Below are 19,444 nucleotides of genomic sequence, written 5' to 3'. Positions count from 1 at the left end.
CAGCTGGTAATTTGCAGATTGAGTGCTGAGGCCAACCCTATCCAATTTCAAAGCCCATGCTCTTTCCTTTGCTCATCACTATAGCTGCCTCTTGAGAAATCTGTATGCAGCTCAGGAAGCAACAGTTAGAACTGGACATGGAACAACAGACTGGTTTCAAATAGGAAAAGGAGTACATCAAGGCTGTATATTGTCACCTTGTTTATTTAACTTATATGCAGAGTACATCATGAGAAATGCTGGGCTGGAAGAAACACAAGCTGGAATCAAGATTGCCGGGAGAAATATCAATAACCTCAGATATGCAGATGACACCACCCTTATGGCAGAAAGTGAAGAGGAACTAAAAAGCCTCTTGATGAAACAAAGTGGAGAGTGAAAAAGTTGGCTTAAAGCTCAACATTCAGAAAACAAAGATCATGGCGTCTGGTCCCATCACTTCATGGGAAATAGATGGGAAACAGTGGAAACAGTGTCAGACTTTATTTTGGGGGGCTCCAAAATCACTGAAGATGGTGATTGCAGCCATGAAATTAAAAGACGCTTACTCCTTGGAAGAAAAGTTACGACCAACCTAGATAGCATATTGAAAAGCAGAGACATTACTTTGCTGACTAACGTCCATCTAGTCAAGACTGTGTTTTTTCCTGTGGTCATGTATGGATGTGAGAGTTGGACTGTAAAGAAGGCTGAGTGCCAAAGAATTGATGCTTTTGAACTGTGGTGTTGGAGAAGACTCTTGAGAGTCCCTTGGACTGCAAGGAGATCCAACCAGTCCATTCTGAAGGAGATCAGCCCTGGGATTTCTTTGGAAGGAATGATGCTAAAGCTGAAACTCTAGTACTTTGGCCACCTCAGGCGAAGAGTTGACTCACTGGAAAAGACTCTGATGCTGGGAGGGATTGGGGGCAGGAGGAGAAGGGGATGACAGAGGAGGAGATGGCTGGATGGCATCACTGACTTGATGGACGTGAGTCTGAGTGAACTCTGGGAGTTGGTGATGGACAGGGAGGCCTGGCGTGCTGTGATTCATGGGGTCACAAAGAGTCAGACATGACTGAGCGACTGAACTGAACTGATAGCTCTTTAGGTAGAAAAATATTTTGCCAGTCTAAGCAAGTATGAAAAAAAGCTCATAAAGCTATTCATTGGTTTGTTTGCTGATACAATGACTTGGTTTTATAAGGGTTTTGAGAGGCATAGAAAAATACATAATTTTCAAAAATTGCTTATTAAGCATTTACCATGCCAGCAGGCACATGCTAGAGCTTTTACCTACACCATTGCATTTTATCTACAATAGCCCTTTGGTAGGCAGTATTATTATCTCCATTTTGGGGGATGAAAAAAATGGGATTTAAAGAGACTTTAATTTGAACAATGTGATAGTTAGTATGCAGTAAAGCTAGAATTCAAGTCAGGTCCAAGGCCTTAAGCTCTTAACTGTTAGATTAAATAGCTGAAAAGTCAAGGTAAAGGAAAAACATAATTAAGAAATTGCAGCCTGATTATACCCTAGAATTTCATTCCATATCATCTTGATTGGAAGTCAAGAATGAGCCAGAAATACTAAAGATTCCCAGCAGACAAAGCAAAAATGAATACTGATTATGAGCCACAATATCCTTAAGACAGAAACAACTTTTTATCCTTAAGACAGCCCAACTTTTCTGATATTGTGAATTTTACCCACGAGTCTTCACAAAGAGAATAATAGTGTATGATGTCATGGACAATGTCCTGACCACACCTTTACAATAAATACAGTGATAAGCTTTATACATCTTATACTTGCAATTCACACACTTCACCACCGTTAGGATAAAACAAAAGAATGTGTGAGTTTGAGAAGTTTTGTGTGAGGCCAAACAATCGCAATCCAATTCTCAGCTCTCTGAGGAACTGATCTGAGCCAGGGTATGTGTATATGTGTGTGTGTATGTGTGTGTGTGTTCAGCCTGCACTTCTTTCAAGGGATCCTCTGTATGTATTAGATTGGGAGTTATACAGGGAGCCCTCATTGCGATTTCTGTGAAAATTAAGGCACTAAGGAAGGTGGACCCGGGTGGATGGTTGCCCTGTCTACGTGGAATAATTTGGTTTTGATCACTGTTATTCCCTGGTGGCTCAGCAGTAAAGAATCTGCCTGCAGTGCAGGAGTCTCAGGAAGGTTGCCTGGAGAAGGAAATGGCAACCCACTCCAGTATTCTTGCCTGGGAAATCCCACGGACAGAGGAGACTGGTGGGTTACAGTCCATGGGGTCGCAAAAGAGTCAGAAACGACTTAGCAACTAAACAACAACAATTTTATAAATATTGTTTTTAAATATCAATAAACAATGTAAAGTCATTCACAGGAGACCAAATTTAAGACAGCAGTAAAGACCGCGGGAGTCCACTTCTTGAATGTTTGTCAGAATGTCTTCCAATCCCACATCCATCATTTTCCATTGAGAATACAGAAAAGTTCTCAAAGAATGAAGGGTTTTCAAGAAGGGAGGTGCTATTGCATGTGTAGCTTCAAGCCTCGAATACCTCAGAGTAAATCACTTTCCTTTTTTGCCTTCACCCCTGCCTAAGTGGGGCTTCTCCAGTAGCTCAGTGGTAAGAATCCACCTGCAATGCAGGAGACCCGGGTTTAATCCCTGGGTCGGGAAGAACCCATGAAGAAGGAAATGGCAACCCACTCCAGTATTCTTGCCTGGGAAATCCCATGGACAGAGGAGCCTGGCCAGCTATAGTTCATGGGGTCGCACAGAGTCAGACACAACTAAAGCGACTAAGTAAGCAAGCAAAATTCTCTGAATTTTGAATTAATATGATTTTTTTTGAATTCTATGAAATTCTATGAATTATTCTTTTAAGAACAATATATGAAATACAAATTCATATGCCAATGCTATTTTGTGTTCTCTCAATTGTTTTGAAAATAAAGTAGTGATTCTTACTGTTTAATTCTAAATAGAAAAGTATTTTAGGACTTCCCTCGTGGTCCAGTGGTTGAGAATCTGCCTGCCAGTGCAGTGTACATGGGCTCAATCCCTGGTCCAGGAAGATCTCACATACTGTGGGGCAACTAAGCCTGTACACCACAGCTGCTGAGCCTGAGCTCTACAGTCCATGTGTGATAACTAGAGAAAGCCCATGTAGAGCAATAAAGACCCAGTGCAACCAAAAATAATAAATAAGAAAAGAATAGCATTTTAACAATCTAATAAACAATGGCCAGTGTGAGCAGTTGAATTATAGATGGAAGCAAATGAGGCAGTTCCCTTTAAAGTATAGCTTTGATCATGCAATAAAGAATTGTTTGAAAGATTTTCCTCTCTTCTTTATAATGGAAATAAAGTGCCTTATAAATGAAGTTTTTATTAAGAATTTAAAGAAAGCAATGAGAACAAAAGGAACTTGGAATGAAGTGGAATTGGTGAGGAAGACATATTAGTAGAAAGTACATCAAAATATATGAAAATGCCAAATAAAATATGACTTAGAATGTCAGCTAGGTAGTATTCAGCATATAGCTTAAAATTGGAAACAAAATATTCTGATGTTTCTATTTAAGTCAGGAATGAAATTAAAAACTAGTAGGCCTATTAGCATGAAGTGAAGAATTCACAATTTGGTTCATCGAAAAGAATTCCTGGATTTCAACGTAAAAAAAAACTATTAAATTCATTTTAGAATCATCTGTGATAATTTTTGCTCGTGAAATGGTTTTCATAATACAGACTGAATTTAATGGTGGCTAAGATCCAAGGCCTCTGCAAAAAATGAACAGCATGTATATTTAATGAGAAAAAATGGGATAATGATTAGCGAAAATGGGCTGATATCTTTATGACACAAATTACAGAAACCAGAAAAAAATTCACTGAAGAAAAATGTGGAACTTATAAACATCTTTACTGCTGTGACATAGTTATATATTGATGTTTAAGTTAGGATGCAGATTTTAGATGAACTCATCCATTTTCAGTTTTTTAGTTTTAGTTTTAACTAGAATGAAAATAACTTGGTTAAATGCTTTCCTTTTCTTTTGGCCTCACTCACATTTGCCCTTGTGATCACAACCGAATGGTATGTTGCTCCCAGTTGCACCACTGAGAAGACTTGTCTGTCTAATTCTCTCTTATACCCCCAGCACCTAGAACAGTGCACACAATTGCTGCTTAAGAAGCATTTGATAAAAGAATAAATCCTTTTGAATGAGTGAATGAATGTCATTTAGACACAGAAGTAAATACCTCAAAAACTTGGAAACAAACTGACTCTCTGAAAATGACATTAATAAGATATACAGTGGTAGAGAATGTGCCTGCCAGTGCAGGAGATGTGGGTTTGATCCCTGGGTCAGGAAGATGAAGAAAATGGCAACCCACTCCAGTATTCTTGTCTGGGAAATCCCACAGGAGCCTGGCTGGTTATGGTCCACGGGGTCAAAAAAAGTTGGACATGACTTAGCAACGGAAAAAAAAAAAAAAAATATATATATATATATATATATAATCAAGATATGGGTTATGTACTTGGGAGTTATGACATAACATGATGGCAGCCAAGGAAATAAAAGACTAATTTTTTATATGTTGCTGTAAAAAATTAAGTAACAGAATGGGATCTGGTAAATAGGGGGTATCAATGATTAAGAATTTTTTTTCCTCTGGCTACCTTAATAGTAAGAAGATAAGCTCCATGAAGGCAGGGACTTTTTTTTGGTTTGGATAGATGGATGGATGAAGGGATATATGGGTGGGTGGGTTCATGGATGGGTGGATGAAGGAATGGAGGGACGGACAGATGATTCATTTATCCATGTAGTAAAGAATTGTATGGGTTTCCCTAGTGGCTCAGATGGTAAAGAATCTTCCTGCAATGCAGGAGACCTGGGTTCAATCCCTCAGTTGGGAAGATCTCCTGGAGAATGGAATGGCTACCCACTCCAGTATTCTTGCCTGGAGAATTCCATGGACAGAGGAGCCTGGCAGGCCACAGTCCATGATATCGCAGAGTCAGACACACCTGAGAGACTAATACTTTCACTTTTCAAAGACCCTGTCCACACTAATCCAAATGGTAAGAGACTCACTGTGAATCTGTTCCCCACACCTGCATCTCCACCAGCTGCAGGGGCCTCAGAGGAGAAGTGCACATCCTGGAATGCTGAGCACGGCTGTGTCTTGCTGCCAGGGAAAGGTGGGCATAAGAACATGAGGTGAACTATGACTCCCACCTTCCAGCTCTGCAAGCAAAGACATGTTCATGGGCATCGCCCAGCTCTTCCGCCTGGTCGCCTGCCAACCCCCAGGTATTTCTCTTGTCTACCTGGCTGCACTCCAGGTAACAGGAAAAGAACCCAAGCTACTTTCTCCTGGAGAATGATCAGGCAGATGCACACACAACTTCAGGTCGTGGCCACACCAGGTGGGCTGGGAAGCATAGTCTTTATGCTCTGTGGCCACATCCCTGGTGAATCTCTTCCTCTGCAAAGGGAAGATAGACACAGGACAGCATCGGTCCTTTACTGGTGTGGTGGGGCCATTTGTAGGCTATTTTGCAGGGGAAGGTAATCCGGCACAATGTTTGTAAATGAGTTGTTGCAGTTTGCCAATTATATCTCTCCTTGATTGTCTTTCATTTCAACAGGACTCTGAATGAAGATCAAGGCAGAGAGCTGTGGTTGGCACACCTGTGTAAATGAGTAAGGCTTTGATGGCCCATGGACTCTATCAGACAAGCATGTGACAGCAGGGATAGGGAGGGGGAGAAAGGCACAGACCACACTTTAATGCTGGGGGTGGGGGAAAGTGCAGCAGCCTGGGCTAGACAGTCAGGTGTGAGCCCAGGAGCAAGTTGGGACTGTCAGCATTTGAAGCTCAGAGGTACGATGTAAAGACCCATGTGAAGGACCTTGCAGATCCCTTTACACAAAAATCACCCACAAAGGATGAGAACAAGCTTCCCAAGGATTCTGAAACTAGGTAGGGCTTCACACATTCAGTACGAATCACCATCAACAGATCTGTCCCCTGTAAACCTCTTCCAAGTTTGGGGATCATAACATTGTGAGTTAACTCAGAAACTAGCTGACACTGGGCTCACTGATACAGTGAAGGTTCCCAAACTAGCATGAATATATGTCACCAGATCACAGGGGAACCCTGGGTTAGGGGTCCGACCCACCGCAAGCCCTGCCCATACGAGTGGCCTGCTTGTACCACTTCAGCATTTCTATCATTGGCATGACTCATGGCAACAGAATTAGCCTAACACCAACCATGTGACCTCATGGCTTAAATGTGTGTCTTTATACCAGGATGACTGCCTACCAACTAGAAAATGCAACAGGAGGGGGTACACCTGTCCATACAGCCATCCATGTGGGACGCAGGTGCAACTCTGGTCACCAAGAATCACAGAAACTCTCAGGGCAAATAAACACAGAAAAGCCCCAAATACCTTTTCCCCAGCACTAAAAAATTAGACTATTCCAATATTTCTGATTTAACATGACTGATTTGAGATTCACATCTCAAGAGAGGAAAAAGTGACAGATCTCTTGCCAACAGCTACAATGGAAATTAACAAAACTTTACAAAAATATCCAAATCAGAAATATACTGTAAATATAATCAAAGGTATATAGTGCCCTGCCTATCAATTTGCTTAAGTGATCTTTTCATTTTCAGTGAAAATTATAGGCATAGCATTCTCAACAAAGGTGTAATTTTGATGGAAAAAAGCCCAGAGCTAGTGTAAAATTCATCTCCATCAGTTGGTGTTTAGCTATTTCTAAAATGAAATAGAACAGAAACAATTTCAAAGCTCCCAGAAAGTTACTGGATGCAGAGAAGTAGCAAATAAAAAGGAAACACATGCAAAACCCCCAGCATCCAGCCACCTCAGAGGATGTTCTGATTCCAGTAGATTGTGTCCATTTTGCTGCTGCTGCTGCTAAATCGCCTCAGTCGTGTCCGACTCTGTGCGACCCCATAGACGGCAGCCCACCAGGCTCCACCGCCCCTGGGATTCTCCAGGCAAGAAAACTGGAGTGGGTTGCCATTTCCTTCTCCAATACATGAAAGTGAAAAGTGAAAGTGAAGTCACTGAGTCGTGTCCAACACTTTAGGAACCCAAATGTCCTTCTATCTACATATTAAAATACTTGCGTTGCCTGGAGTGAAGACTATCAGTTCAAGTCTATGACCTAAAGGGCAAAGACCACAAAGATAATAATGGCTACAAAGGTCAAGGCTTTTCATAAATTTTGCATTTTCTTTTTCTGGTTCTGTTATTAAACCCTAATTTTTGATACTTCCAAGACCAACTTCAGTGTCCAAAAGGAAAACCCACCAAACCCCAACTTCATGCAAGGGGATCCCTCAACATAAACATCCTTTCCCTGCGCCTCTCTGGCCCAGGGATGGGATGGATATTGTCTGGTCAACTCTAGCTGACCAAACCTGAATATACTAAAGTGTCAGCATGCCAGTTTTCAGTGAAAATCTTCAAAAGAGCCACAACTAATAACAAGCCCCTCAAACTCCCTATGTTGTCCTCACCAAATACAGAGGATGCCCTTCACTACCCAGTTCTTGTGTAACTTTATTTTTTTTTAATTCTTTATTTTAGTTGGAGGCTAATTACTTTACAATATTGTAGTGGTTTTTGCCATACATTGATATGAATGTATCATATCCAAGGAGCGGTGGCTGTGCGGCCATAGGAGGGCCTAAAGGATCTACTCCACGTTCAAGGTCAGGAGGGGCGGCAGTGAGGAGATACCCCTCATCCAAGGTAAGGAGCAGCGGCTGCACTGTGCTGGAGCAGCCGTGAAGAGATACCCCACATCCAAGGTAACAGAAACCCAAGTAAGACAGTAGGTGTTGCAAGAGGGCATCAGAGGGCAGACACAATGAAACCCCACTCACAGAAAACTAGTCAATCTAATCACACTAGGACCACAGCCTTGTCTAACTCAGTGAAACTAAGCCATGCCCTGTGGGGCCACCCAAGAAGGGTGGGTCATGGTGGAGAGGTCTGACAGAATGTGGTCCACTGGAGAAGGGAATGGCAAGCCACTTCAGTATTCTTGCCTTGAGAACCCCATGAACAGTATGAAAAGGCAAAATGATGGGATACTGAGAGAGGAACTCCACAGGTCAGTAGTGCCCAATATGCTACTGGAGGTCAGTGGAGAAATAACTCCAGAAAGAATGAAGGGATGGAGCCAAAGCAAAAGCAATACCCAGCTGTGGATGTGACTGGTGATAGAAGCAAGGTCCGATGCTGTAAAAGCAATACTGCATAGGAACCTGGAATGTCAGGTCCATGAATCAAGGCAAATTGGAAGTGGTCAAACAGGAGATGGCAAGAGTGAACGTCGACATTCTAGGAATCAGTGAATTAAAATGGACTGGAATGGGTGAATTTAACTCAGATGACCATTATATCTACTACTGTGGGCAGGAATCCCTCAGAAGAAATGGAGTAGCCATCACAGTCAACAAAAGAGTCCGAAATGCAGTACTTGGATGCAATCCCAAAAACGACAGAATCATCTCTGTTCATCTCCATGGCAAATCATTCAATATCACACTAATCCAAGTCTATGCCCCAACCACCAACACTGAAGCTGAAGCTGAAGTTGAACAGTTCTATGAGGACCTACAAGACCTTTTAGAACTAACACCCCAAAAAGATGTCCTTTTCATTATAGGGGACTGGAATGCAAAAGTAGGAAGTAAAGAAACACCTGGAGTAACAGGCAAATTTGGCCTTGGAATATGGAATGGAGCAGGGCAGAGGCTAATAGAGTTTTACCAAGAGAACACACTGGTCAGAGCAAACACCCTCTTCCAACAACACAAGAGAAGACTCTACACATGGACATCACCAGATGGTCAACACCGAAATCAGACTGATTATATTCTTTGCAGCCAAAGATGAAGAAGCCCTATACAGTCAACAAAAACAAGACCAGGAGCTGACTGTGGCTCAGATCATGAGCTCCTTATTGCCAAATTCAGACTTAAATTAAAGAAAGTAGGGAAAATCACTAGACCATTCAGGTATGACCTAAATCAAATCCCTTATGATTATACAGTGGACGTGAGAAATAGATTTAACGGCCTAGATCTGATAGATAGTGTGCCTGATGAACTATGGAATGAGGTTCATGACATTGTACAGGAGACAGGGATCAAGACCATCCCCATGGAAAAGAAATGCAAAAAAGCAAAATGGTTGTCTGGGGAGGCCTTACAAATAGCTGTGAAAAGAACAGAGGTGAAAAGCAAAGGAGAAAAGGAAAGATATAAGCATCTGAATGCAGAGTTCCAAAGAATAGCAAGGAGAGATAAGAAAGCTTTCCTCTGTGATCAATGCAAAGAAATAGAGGACAAGGACAGAATGGGAAAGACTAGAGATCTCTTCAAGAAAATTAGAGATACCAAGGGAACATTTCATGCAAAGATGGGCTCGATAAAGGACAAAAAATGGTATGGACCTAACAGAAGCAGAAGATATTAAGAAGAGGTGGCAAGAATACACAGAAGAACTGAACAAAAAAGATCTTCATGACCAAGATAATCATGATGGTGTGATCACTCACCTAGCCAGACATCCTGGAATGTGAAGTCAAGTGGGCCTTAGAAAGCATCACTATGAACAAAGCTCTTGGAGGTGATGGAATTCCAGTTGAGCTATTTCAAATCCTGAAAGATGATGCTGTGAAAGTGCTGCATTCAATATGCCAGCAAATTTGGAAAACTCAGCAGTGGCCACAGGACTGGAAAAGGTCAATTTTCATTCCAATCCCAAAGAAAGGCAATGCCAAAGAAAGTTCAAAGTACTGCACAATTGCACTCATCTCACAAGCTAGTAAAGTAATGCTCAAAATTCTCCAAGTCAGGCTTCAACAGTATGTGAACCATGAACTTCCAGATGTCCAAGCTCAATTTAGAAAAGACACAGGACGCAGAAGTCAAATTGCAAACATCTGCTGGATCATCTAAAACACCAGAGAGTTCCAGGAAAACATCTACCTCTCCTTTATTGACTATGCTAGAGACTTTGATGGTTTGGATAACCACAAACTGGAAAATTTTTTCAAGATATGAGAATACCAGACCACTTGACGTGTCTCTTGAAAAATCTGTATGCAGGTCAAGGAACAACAGTTAGAACTGGACATGGAACAACAGACTGGTTCCAAATCCGGAAAGGAGTGCATCAAGGCTATATATTGTCACCCTGCTTATTTAACTTATATGCAGAGTACATCATGAGAAATGCTGGGCTGGAAGAAACACAAGCTGGAATCAAGATTGCCAGGAGAAATATCAATAACCTCAGATATGCAGATGACACCACCCTTATGACAGAAAGTGAAGAGGAACTAAAAAGCCTCTTGATGAAAGTGAAAGAGGAGAGTGAAAAAGTTGGCTTAAAGCTCAACATTTAGAAAACTAAGATCATGGCATCTGGTCCCATCACTTCATGGGAAATAGATGGGGAAACAGTGGAAACAGTGTCAGACTTTATTTTTGGGGGCTCCAAAATCACTGCAGATGGTGACTGCAGCCATGAAATTAAAAGGCACTTACTCCTTGGAAGGAAAGTTATGACCAACCTAGATAGCATATTCAAAAGCAGAGACATTACTTTGCCAACAAACATCCATCTAGTCAAGGCTATGGTTTTTCCAGTAGTCATGTGAGAGTTGGACTGTGAAGAAAGCTTAGCGCTGAAGAATTGATGCTTTTGAACTGTGGTGTTGGAGAAGACTCTTAAGAGTCCCTTGGACTGCAAGGAGATTCAACCAGTCCATTCTTAAAGGAGATCAGCCCTAGGATTTCTTTGGAGGGAATGATGCTAAAGGTGAAACTCCAGTACTTTGGCCACCTCAGGCGAAGAGTTGACTCTGGAAAAGACTCTGATGCTGGGAGGGATTGGGGGCAGGAGGAGAAGGGGACGACAGAGGATGAGATGGCTGGATGGCATCACCGACACGATGGACGTGGGTTTAAGTGAACTCCGGGAGTTGGTGATGGACAGGGAGGCCTGGCGTGCTGCAATTCATGGGGTCGCAAAGAGTCGGACATGACTGAGCGACTGAACTGAACTGAACTGAACTGATATAAATCAGCCACGAGTGTACATGTGTTCCCCATCCTGAACACCCATCCTATCCCTCTGGGTCATCCCAGTGCACGAGCCCTGAGCACCCTGTATCATGCATCGAACCTGGACTGGCGATCTGTTTCATATATGATAATATACATGTTTCAATGCTATTCTCTCAGATCTTCCCATCCTTGCCTTCTCTCACAGAGTCCAGAAGACTGTTCTATACATATTGTGTCTCTTCTGCTGTCTCACATACAGGGTTATCATTACCATCTTTCTAAATTCCATATATATGTGTTAGTATACTATATTGGTGTTTTTCTTTCTGGCTTACTTCACTCTGTATAAAGGCTCCATTTTCATCCACCTCATTAGAACTGTATCAAATGTATTCTTTTGAATGGCTGAGTAATATTCCATTGTGTATATGTACCTGTTTATCTTTAATAAAAATGTTTTCTAAAAATGTGTCTTGTGACTGTTTAGTTATAGGAGCACAGAGCTGTTTGGTTGCTTTTGTCGTGGGACCTAATCCAGATCAAGGATTGCTTGTTTTATCTCAGTTATTTCTGAATGTAGAATATCCTCACTTTTTCTTTTTTCAGGACATTCACTTTTTGATGAGCTTTCTAGAATGCCCTAAATCCTTGTTTTGTCAGGCTGTTTTCTTGCAGTGTCACTTAAGTTGTTCCTCTAATCCTCAACTTTCTGAAAGTTAGATCTGGAACAGTCTGACCAACAGAAGTATAATGCGTATCACACATGATTCTACATTTGCCTGTTTCCCCACCAAAACATTTTTTAAAACAGGGGAAGTTAATGTTAATAACATACTGAAGTCCCATAACTAAACTTTTTTCATAACTAAACATCATTTTAACACTTAGTATTTTTAGATTAGTAATGAAATATTTTACATTATTTCTTCATACTAAATCTTCAAAACATGAAACATTTATTTATTTATTTATTTTAATGGGAGGCTAATTACTTTACGATATTGTAGTGGTTTTTGCCATATATTGAATGAATCAGCCATGGGTATACATTACATAGTTTTTTTAAACTTAGAGCACATCTCAAGCACATATGACTGGCTGGTGGCTCCCATATTAAATAGTACAGGTCTGGAGACTTGATTAGATTCTGGCAGCAATATTTCTCAGGAGATAATGCGTCAGCAGGTCACTACTTAGTGGTGGTATGTTAACATGGCCAGATCTCTCTTTCACCAAAAACTTTTTTACCAGATCTCTTTACCAAAGATTCCTTCCTCCCTCCTGTACTCAGCAAGTAGTCCGTGGGAGGATACTTCACATCATTCTTGGGACAATAGGAAAAATTTTAATATAGATTGACATTAAATGATTTTATAGAATTATTTTAACTTTTCTTAGGTGTGATGAGGGGATTATGGCTATGTAGAAGAATCACCTTATTATTAGGAGCAGGATAAAGTTTTTAGGAGTGAAACATCATGATGTTGGCAATTTCCTTTTACACTATATTAGCAAAAGTTTTATATATGTAGATACAGATAAATTTGACATATTTACAGAGAGATAAAGCAAATATGTCTAAATATTAACATTTTTCAATCCAGGTGCAGAGCATATGAGTGCTTATTATACTATACTTTGATCTTTCTATAATTCTGGAATATTTTACAAGAAAAATTGGAGGGCAAGTTTTTTGAAATAATGATAATAGCCCTTGTTCTCTTCCGGGGACTATGCTAAAATGTGCTAAAAGTCCATTGCCACATTTACTCCCTGAAACAACTAGACAAGGTAGGTGCTATTATTATCCCACTTTTCCTAACAGGAGAACCAAGGAGCAGAGAAGTTAAGTGATTTGTATAAACTCACTCAGTTTAACAAATGACAAGGAAGATTCAAATTAAGTATGTCTAATTTGGACTCTGTGTTCTAAACCAGAAAAATGCATTGTCTCCTCAGCATTCACAACAAAGAATCAACATTCAGAAAAGGCAATTCCCTAGGTATTTATTCTGAGGATCCAACAGCAGCAGTGGGATATGAACTTAGAAAACTCAAACCTTGATTCAGGATCCTGATGCTGACGGCACCCAAGGGCCGACCTGCTCACAGCACCAGAGGTGCCTTGTCCCCTGACATCAACGGGGCTTTGCACTTGCTTGGTCTATTGTCTCCAAGAACTATGATGATCTTCTCCATCCTAGAACCGACACAAGTTAATTCAAATACTACTGGTTCTAAAGCTAAATTGGATTTCAGCTCATTTCTCTCCCATTGGTAATAGAACAGTGACGATATTGAGAACAGTTACTGCTTACTGAACACTTGCTGAGTACCAGTCACTCTTGTGAACACTCTCACATACTGCCTAACTTAATCCTCCAACCACTCTGTGAGCTGTGTTCTGGGAGGAAAATGAGGCACCAAAGCCACAGGCAGTTAGCAAAGCCTTGGGGCATAGTTCCAGAACATGCTTTTCACCACGCAGGGCAGGGTGGGAGGTGCCATCCCCAGAGAGCTTGTCACATGGAAACAGGGTAAAGGCAGGGCTGGCTGTGAGTACCCTGGCAGTGGCCACGGCATCATATTATCCTCTGAGGAGGAGGCAGGGGATTGGCAGGGGAGAATACCCACACCTGCTGAACTCCTTCCACGGCTGATAGCGGGTATAGTCCTTTAATACCCATTGTCCTGCTTAAGATGCAGGACCCCTCTAGGGTAAATAAGTATTATTTCCATGTCACAGAGGAGAAAATGAAACTTGGGAAATTAAGTCACTTCCCCAGAATCTCACCACTAAGAAATGGTTCTTGCTACACAAAGTTAACAAGTGTTTGCTGAATGAACACACAAATACATAGTTTCATAATTTAAAAACAAAAACACAGAAGCTGTCAGATTCCATAAGCTAGATGTATTGACAACCCTACCATGGGCACACTAGGAGGGCATGGTGGATGAAGGGAAAGAACCCAGAGCCAAATTCTCACATCTAAACAGTCACAGGAAACCCAAGGCAACACCAGCTGACTCTAAGAAGCAGGTTCTAGAACCAAACTTGGAGCAGTTGGTGCACACCCATGGGCACTCAGTGCAGAGTCCACTCAGGAGGAGGCGTCTGAGCTGGAGCAGAAGGCAAAGGCGGTCTGAGTGACCCCACTGGTCACTCTGGAAAAGCAGGTGAGGAGGATCCCCTCAGAGCTGAGAGAAAACGGCTTTTAGCTGTGAGCAAGCACAGGTCCCTAGACACAGGCTCAGCAAACACAACTCAGGTCAGGAAACTTGGGGCAGTGCACCAACTGTACACCTGTACATGGTAGCCCTGAAGGTAGGCAGATAGTTGGAGAATCTCTTTCAGAGCCTCTGGACCCTGGACACTACCTGTCTCCTGGTCCAGCTCTGTGTGGACTGCACCTTCTGCCGACACAAGCTGGCCTCACTGAGCATCCTACCCCTGAGCTTCTCTGGACAGAGGCCTCCTCCCCATCTCCCACCTGAAGCCTAACAAAGCAGGCGCAGCCCAAGGGACAGGAGCAGAGCCCAACTTCCTTTCTAATCTCTCTCTCTGCTTCGCGGTCCTGCCCTAGCTCCTGCTCCCTGGATCACAGTCCAGAAATAAAGTAAGATCACACATGTCCTCTGTCTCACACTCTGCTTTCTAGTGAGCCCAGACTAAGAGAGAATCAACAGAAGCCCCCTTCCCCAGAAAAATGCACACGCAAGCAAACTGAGGCGTGGCGTGCCGGTGGGTTTATGGCTTCCCTGCAGGCCAGGTTAAGACCGTCCGTCTTAGGGGGGAGGGTGGTACCTTCAGTTTCTAAGTAGACACATACTTTGCTTCTCTTATTCATGAAGACCCTCCAGGACTTCTGACACCGGGAAAGCTCGAGAGTTAATCATGGGGAGGGGAGCTCAACAAAGCACAGAGAAGCCTCAAAACAGCACAAGAAGCCCAAAGCAGATGGAAGTGAGGCTCCCGAAGAGCTGGAGGGAGGGTTGAAATGAATCTGAGATGGGAAAGTGTGTTCTTGTCCGACTGCTCAGCCCTTCACCAATCTCAGCTCACATGGTCTTTTCCCAAAAATGCCCTTTGTATCAGCAAGAAGCATCAACATTGTTCAACAAGATGAAAATTTCATTACAAAACTTTTCGCGGTCCAGGAGCCCACCAATGGGAAGGGCTACTCGCCCAGAGCATAGCTCCTCCAGCCATCCCACATGACCAGACATCTAAACCACTGCACCCCTCCCCCAATACCCTGTATCCATGCCTGACCACCTGGACGTGGGTGGGCTTTGTTATTAGATGGCTGACATTTTCAGATATTGAGGTTTGGTCACCTAGAGTTGACCAGAGACATTGGAAGACCTGAAGGTTCTCCCTCATCCTCTCTAAGGAAGGAAGAAGCAGCCCCATGGCCAGACGCCCATCTCTATGAGGATGTGTTTGGAAGGAGCTGGAGGAAATCATCAGCAGTCACTGGACACACAGCTAATAGACATGCAGGCTAATCATTTTGAGAGCTTGTCAACTGACAACCAGCAGCGACATCCAAAAGCTACCCAGAGAACCTCCAAGGGGCAAGTAAGCACTCAGATCTGCCCAGTGCACCTACTTTATGCAAAGTCGCTACAGACAGACAGGCTGGCTGCTTTTAACCCACTTCAGCTCCTCTGGATACTTGCTCAGCTTTTCACATCCCCATTGCAAAGTGAGCTACCAGCCCCTGCATTTCCAGCCCTGTGAGGCGATAAGCCAGCAGCAGGATGTGTGGCCAGGAGCCTCATTGGAATTCAAATTCAGCACAGCTGTCTTCTGCCTGGTCTCAAATTTAAATAACAGCAAAAACTAGGCACCTGGCAGACAGGTTCAGAAAACCTCAGCTTCTGCAGCTGAAAGCACCCTCCTGACATGTACCAGATTACGGATGATGGATCTGGAAATTGCAACAATTAAGAAGCTAAAAAATACAATGCCGGCATCACATTTCCAGATGTGACTAAAACGCAAGCTGTGGGTGGGCTTTAAGTGGAAGGAGGCTGCAGTAAAACTTCCCTGTGGTAAATAGCAACCTCAGAGGTTCAAGCCACACAGCATCAGCCCACTCGCTCATTCTCTCAAATATTTATTCTACAAAGACACTTTCAATGACATTTGTGGAAGCAGGAAGGGGGAGAGCAGGATTTTAAACTGCTCTGCTAAAAGCCCAGAATATCCAAGAGGCTTTCATTAGCAAACATGAACCAAGCACCTACTACGTGCTGGCGCTGTCCCTGGTGCTGAAACAGCAGCAATGAGCACAGTAAGTGGAGTTCAACTTCTACTGGGAGAGGGACACCAGGCAGAATTAGCCCGTAAAATACATATAAATTGGGAGTACAAAATACCGAGGGAAAAGGGATAATGCAGCGAAGGGAACAGGACATTCAAAGTGGGGAGTCTGGAGCTCTAGCTGGGTTCCTAGAGAAGGCTTCCCAGAGAAAGAGACTTTCAAGTAAAGCTCTGAAAGAAAAGGAGACCCTGGTGGTCCATTAAGGGTAGTAGGAGGAGAAGGAGGCAGAGCCAGGAAAACTATGGGGTAGATGAAGGTCAGAGGAGGAAGGGGTGGGGAGGAGGAAAGAACTGGAAAGGAAGGGCAGAGCCTGGGAAGGGGGAGGGAGGCTGAGCCAGAAGAAGCAGGGAACTGGGAAGGGAAGAGAGGGCAAAGCAAGCTGTGCCAGGCACCCAGGCATTTCATTGTGGTAGCCCTATTTTCATCTGTTAAAATTACAGATGATTTTGCATTGGAAAATCATTCACTGTTAAAGGAAGGGAGGAACAGTTTGAAAACACCCTTCAGCCATGTGGTATGAAAGCCTTTGGAATAAGATGGTGCTGGGTTCAATTCCCAGGTCTGTCATTTGTGGCCTGAGCATCCTGGAGCTCTGACTTACATCTGACCCTCCCATTGTGCCCACCCAGTTGAGGGGGCTTGGAGAAAGAGCACCTGGCATAGAGTTTGCAACTTACCAGGACTCAGAGGACTGTTTCCCTGATCCTTCTCTACCACGGTCAGGCTGGGCTTGAGAGATGCAGATTGGGACCTGCCTTCAAGGAACCACAGCCAGGAAGCAAGGTTAGGGAGTGCACACGGACATGGTAAAAGGCAGCATCAGGCTGCTACTGAGCTAGAGATCTAACCTACAGAGGCCTGTTTTCAGCTACAGGGACTGGAAGAGGCAATGAATTAGGGAGGGCACTGGGGTGGAGGAAACGAGCTGCAGGTTTAATAAGTAGGGTATGTTGGAGGACAGCAGACACCTTGCTGAAGGTCCGTCCTTGACAGCTAGAAAGGCTGTCAATGGACTGTAGTCAGATCACAGAGAACCTCCAGTGCCAGGATAAGACAGTGATTTTTAGAAGAAAAAGAGTTCTTAAAGGTTTTTAAGGTGAGGTTTTTAAGGTCTGAACCATTTAGACACTATGTGTGGGATGGATGATCAGAGGGAGTATGAGGCAGGGGGAAGACAGGGGCTGGCTTGTAGTGTGGACGCTGGTGGTGGGTGCTCAGGGCCCAGCAGGTTAGGTAACAGTCCAGGCAGCCAACCCAACAGCCGCCCTGCCCTCTACGGTCATCAACTCCAGAGAAAAGGCAACTCAAGGAGTAGAAACAGGAAATTTTGAGAGGGACTTTGCTCAGAGCAAATTGGTGATAAAGGAGGGATGGAAAGGAAGCAGCTGAGACTGGGAGTGGCCCCTGGGGACATGGGATCTGAGGGAGAGTGAGCACCTGTGGCCTTGGAGCTGAAAGAGGCAGAAAAGCCAAAGGTGCCTGGAGATGAGGAAGAGGGGCCAACCCGGGAGGCCCGGGATCTTCTCAAGAGCAGCTTCAGCAGGAAGGAAGTCAAGGTAAATAGGAACCACAAGCGTAAACTACTCCTGATGTCTGGTTAGTGGCCAGAAGAGGCTGGGGTGATCTGGGTGATTATTGGGCTTCCCTGGTGGCTCAGACGGTAAAGCGTCTGCCTACAATGCGGGAGACCCAGGTTCAATCCCTGGGTTGAGAAGATCCCCTGGAGAAGGAAATGGCAACCCACTCCAGTACTCTTGCCTGGAAAATCCCATGGATGGAGGAGCCTGGTGGGCTATAGTCCATGGGGTCGCAAAGAGTCGGACATGACTGAGCGATGTCACTTTCTTTCACAGGATCAGTAATCAAGTTTATTAAATTAAGGATATTCTGGGTCCATCAGTAAACAGAAAGGAAAATGGTGAGAAGAGAGACAGAGGAGTGGTGAGAAGATTGGGAAAAGGCTTGTTTGACTCATTTCTGTGTGTGGGTGCTCATTCAGTCATGTCCGACTTGCTGCAACCCTTTGGACTGTAGCCCGCCAGGCTCCTCTGTCCATGGGATTTTTCAGGCAGGCATACTGGAGCCAGTTGTCATTTCCTCCCCAGGGAACATTTCCGACTCGGGGATCAAATCCACGTTTCCTGCACTGCAGGTCGATTCTTTACCACTGGGTCATTGGAGAAGCCTGTGTGACTAATGTAACCTGTGATAAAAGCTCAGAATACAAAAGACAGAGAAGGTGCCAGCCAGAGACCCAGGACATTACAGGCTGTGGGCACCCACATCTGAACACACAAGGGCGGCCACCCCAGTCCTGAAAGGGGCCTCGGTGGCTAGCTCAGTGAGGCCGTGTCCTACACACTGACTGCCACGGCTGCCCGCATGCTTGCTGTGGGCTCATCACCACTGTGGCATCCACCAGGCATGATCTGCTGGAAACTTCATGGTTCTGTTTTCTTGAATATGTTTCTCATCCCAAAGCCCGTGGAGCCTGGCCCAGCCGCCTGCAGCACACGCGTCGCCCATCCCGATGAGTTGCACCCTTGGCACTCCTTTGTAACAAGAACCCTGTCCTATTCATCTCAGCTGCATTCAGGATGAACGTTTTTCAAAACTTTCTCTCATCCATGACATTTATGTCCTACAATCGGCCACAGCCTCATACAAAATCATTACTACAGTCCAGTCACCGTTAATTCAGACCACTGCAGAGCTGTGCTGCCTCAGACGCACATCTCCCTCTGAGGAAAATGACATTTTCCTCCCAACAGGTGGGCCCAGATGAGGATTGAGAATAGGATTTTGTGGAGAACCACGGTGGTTGTCACTTCCTCCTGCCACAGTTTGCTGCCCCCTAGAGTGGGAGTGAGCACAGGACAACCAGAGAACAACAAAGGAGAGGATGTTTGCGACAGCATGGGGGGCACATGGGTGGAAGGACGACAGGCAGGCTGAGACGGGGCCGTGTGGAGGCGAGGTGAC

Source organism: Ovis aries, chromosome 25, assembly GCF_016772045.2.
Source record: "Ovis aries strain OAR_USU_Benz2616 breed Rambouillet chromosome 25, ARS-UI_Ramb_v3.0, whole genome shotgun sequence".
Lineage (NCBI taxonomy): Eukaryota > Metazoa > Chordata > Mammalia > Artiodactyla > Bovidae > Ovis > Ovis aries.
This window is presented reverse-complemented; position numbering follows the sequence as displayed.